This window comes from Mustela nivalis (genome assembly GCF_964662115.1).
Source record: "Mustela nivalis genome assembly, chromosome: 2".
Lineage (NCBI taxonomy): Eukaryota > Metazoa > Chordata > Mammalia > Carnivora > Mustelidae > Mustela > Mustela nivalis.
In genome coordinates this window covers 4957593-4961506 of record NC_139021.1, presented here as the reverse complement: position 1 = coordinate 4961506, position 3914 = coordinate 4957593, and the positions used below count along the sequence as shown (strand labels likewise).

The following is a 3914-nucleotide window of genomic DNA, read 5'->3' as shown; positions in this document are numbered from 1 at the left end:
CAACTCTTCAAATTTATCTCAAAATAGTCCATAACATGGACACTTTGCAATGTGTTCCCAGCTCTTGCCAGAATTATTAATTCATTAATTACCCCATTTATTATAAAAATAGCTAACATTTATGGAATATTTACCATCTGCCAGACATTATGTTAAATGCCTTACATATGGTAAATTGCTTAGTCCTCACAAGAGGGCTATGAGGTAGACAGTATTGTCATCTTCAGTCTATGGTTACAAAACAGTCACAAATGAAGTTAAGGATTTTTCTTGAAGCTGTGCTTTTGGGAGATAGAAGCATGAGGAGCCTGGTACGTCTGATTCCAGAGCCCATGCCCTGAAGCACTGTGTTAGTCAACATATGGTTCATGAGATCTGCAGTACTCGGCCCTCCCTGTTGGACATCATCACTGTGAACCTTGTCCTTCTTATCTGAGATGCTTTATGTGAGATATTATAGATGAGGGGCTTTGTAAGAGGACTCACTGCATTCTCAACATAGTAGCCATATTCAGGAGACATTTATTTTAGAATGTGTGTGTGTGTGTATGTGTGTGTGTGTGTGTTGTTTAAAAGAAACGATGACCCAGAAATTGCACTATTAGGCATTTATCCCAAAGATATAAATGTACCTCCATTTTGTGCTTCGTCCTCCACACTTCTATCATGCTGAAATTTTGCCATATTGCATGTAATGTTCCATCAAAGCTGCCATAGACTGTCTATGTCCCCCCAGATGCATACGTTGAAAACTAACCCCGTTGTGATGGGATTTGGAGGTGGGGGTCCTTGGGAGGTGATTAGGTCAGGGGTGTAGTCTTCACGAATGGAATTAGGACCTCTATTAAGAGACCCCAGAGAGCTCCCTTGCCTCTTGCCATGTGAGACCACAGTGCCAACAGCCAACGAGACAGTGGACCCTCCCCAGACACTGAATCTGTCCATGCTCTGGTCTTGAACTTCTTAGTTCTCAGACGGGAAAAAAAAAAAAAAAATCTATTGTTTATCAGCCTCCTAATCTATGATACTCTGTTATAGCAACCTGAACCGAACGAAGCGAAAGCCATGCCTTTGTCAAGCCATGCCCATAGAGTCTGTGGGCTCTTGGAAAGGGGTAGAAGTCCTCTCCATGACTTCCAGATCTCCCCCAGCACCTCACACTCAGTAGGCAGGCAGCAAACTGCCCCTTGTTTCTTTTTGTCATTTAATATACTCTGACCATGACATTCCACCGCATCTCTCTGCGGGGGTAAGACAATTCCCATTCCTCCAGGGATGTTTTTTCTTCTTTGTGTCTTCTCACTTCTTTATTTGTGAATTTCTTTTGTTTATGTTCTTTTTCTCCTTTATTCTTTTTTTAATTAACACATAATGTATTGTTTGTTTCCAGGGTACAGGACTGTGATTCATCAGTCTTACACGATTGACAATGCTCACCATAGCACATACCCTCCCCAATGTCCATCTCACAGCCTCCTCACCCCCCACCCCCCCACCTCCAGCAACCCTCAGTTTGTTTCCTGAGATTAAGCGTCTCTTATGGTTTTTCTCCCTCTCTGGTTTCGTCTTGTTTTATTTTTTCCTCCCTTCCCCTATGACCCTCTGTCTAAAATTCCTCCTATCAGTGAGATCATATAACTGTCTTTCTCTGATTGACTTATTTATTATTCTCCCTTATTTTGCTCCTTCTTTCCCCTCATCCTTCCTGAACACATGCCTGAATATTCAAATGTTTCTTGGCACCTATAGCATACCAGAAGCTTTAGCAAATGCTGCAGATGGGAAGGTACACAAGAAGAGTTCTTGTCCTCCCTTGATGTTCCCATGCTGTAAAGGGAACATGAGGACAGGGAGCTAGGCAGGCATCTGCGGTGCAGTTTCATAGCAAAGTCAGGAGGCAGCCTGGGAGAGCAAAGGCAGGCTGCTACCACAGCCCAGGGAGCAGGAGTCAGTGGACACTTCTGTGAGGAGCATGCATCTTGTAGGGACATAAAGAAGCGTCACAGTTAACGAAGCAAACAGAAGCGGTATTCCAGGCAGAGGGGAGAGCTTCAGCAAAGGCAGGAGCGGGCAACAGCAGTAAAAGGTACAAACATTGCCAGAAGGTGAAGCTGAGAGGGGACAGAGTCACATGGTGAGAGATTTGGACTTCTGGGAACCAACAGAGTTACAAAGTTTCCATATAATAATACATCGTCTATACCAACATTCATGGAACAGTTACTAAATGCCAGGAACCCTTCTAAGTGATATGTGGGGTTCGTCGGGTTTAATTCCCCTCTCAAAAGTTTAAGATATGAATTATTATTATCTCCTGTTTAAGAATGGGGGACTTTTAAAATACCAAAGAGATACCAGTACGCACCGATTAGAATGCTATAATCCAAAACACCAACAGCACTAAAGGCTGGTGAGGACGCGGACCAGCAGGAACTCTCATTCAGAGCTGGTGGGAACGCAGAATGTGCGGCCACTTTGGAAGAGAGAACAGCAGTTGATTACAAACCTGGACATACTGCCGGTGGGTGGAAGGGTGGGGTAGTTGGTGACAGGTGTTAGGGAGGCACGTGATGTGATGAGCACTGGGTGTTACACACAACTGATGAATTATTGAACACCATGTCTGAAACTCATGATGGACTATAGGTGAATTAATTGAATTTAAACAAAAAATTTAAAAAATATCCTCTTACCATATGATCCAGAAATTGGGCTCCTTGATATTTACCTAAAGGAGCTGAACACTTAGATCCACACAAAAACCTGTACACAGATGTTGATAGCAGCTTTATTCATCATTGCCAAAACTTGGACGGAGTCAAGATGTCCTTCTGTAGGTGAGTGGATAGACTAATTGTGGTGTGCCCAGACAATGGAATAGTATTCACCTCTAGAAAAGAAGGAGCTATCAAAGTATTAAAAAGACATGGCCTATTCTTAAATGCATATGACTGAGGGAAAGCAGCCAGTCTCAAAAGGCTACCATCCCAACTATATGGCATTCAGGAGAAAGCAAAACTGTGGAGTAAAACGACCAGGGGTTGCCATGGGTTACAGGTAAGAAGGGATGACTTCAATGAACACAGAGGACTTTAGGGTAGGGACAGGGTACATACGTGTCATTATTCAGTCACACAAACCTATAAACTATTACATCAGCACCACCATGCCTGGCTCCCAGGAAGTGAGAAGCAGAATGTGCCAGGGCTAGGCAAGAAGTAGCCCCAGAACTGACGCAGCATCCCTTCCATAATATTCTACTGGCCAGGGCTTGATTCCAAGTGGTGGATGCAGAGACCCCCACTTTTGAGGGAGATGGCAAGACCATGATCCAAAAGAGTAGGCAAGATGGGAGATAATGAAACCATTTTTAGAAAAATACAGTCTGTCACAGTCTTACAAATTAAATGTTTCCATTTCTCCCCTTGCGTTTTACTTTGAGGAAAAACTGTACAATATCTATTAATTGCCCTTGCAGCCTGGGCATGGGAACTTGTGAAACCAGACCCAGTCTTTCCTTTCAAATTTTAAAGTAAACAATACTATTGGTAGTTTTTATTTCAAAAAGAAATAAGAATGAATCCAACTAGCTGTGACATCAATGCCTAGCCCAACCCTGGCATGTGGTTAATGCACCCAAAGTTTTTCATATTATATTGGGAAAAATGTTAAGAAATATTAAAAAGAAAAAAAACAGTGATGTGAACAGAAACAAATCACTGAACTTCCCCGGGCATCTATTCCGTAACTTGTAAGATGAAAATTTTAACTGAATCACATTCATAACAGCCCCAGAGGTAACAGTAAAAATAAAACCAGAAATGGACAATATTGCTAACACATGTAGATTACAAAGAATCATATTTGCATAGACATGACTTAGTTGTCTCTTCAGAATGACTTCTTCAACCCCG

At 42.3% G+C, this 3914-nt stretch overlaps 1 long non-coding RNA gene across 1 annotated transcript; it reads right to left on the bottom strand.

Moving 5' to 3' along the window:
• Positions 1–1580: 1580 nt before the first annotated feature.
• Positions 1581–2886, bottom strand: LOC309860616. The gene is made up of 3 exons (XR_014309493.1): positions 2729–2886; positions 2366–2473; positions 1581–2111 (listed from the first exon to the last, which is right to left on the bottom strand). It is a non-coding gene; the product is annotated as an uncharacterized lncRNA (long non-coding RNA).
• Positions 2887–3914: the final 1028 nt, after the last annotated feature.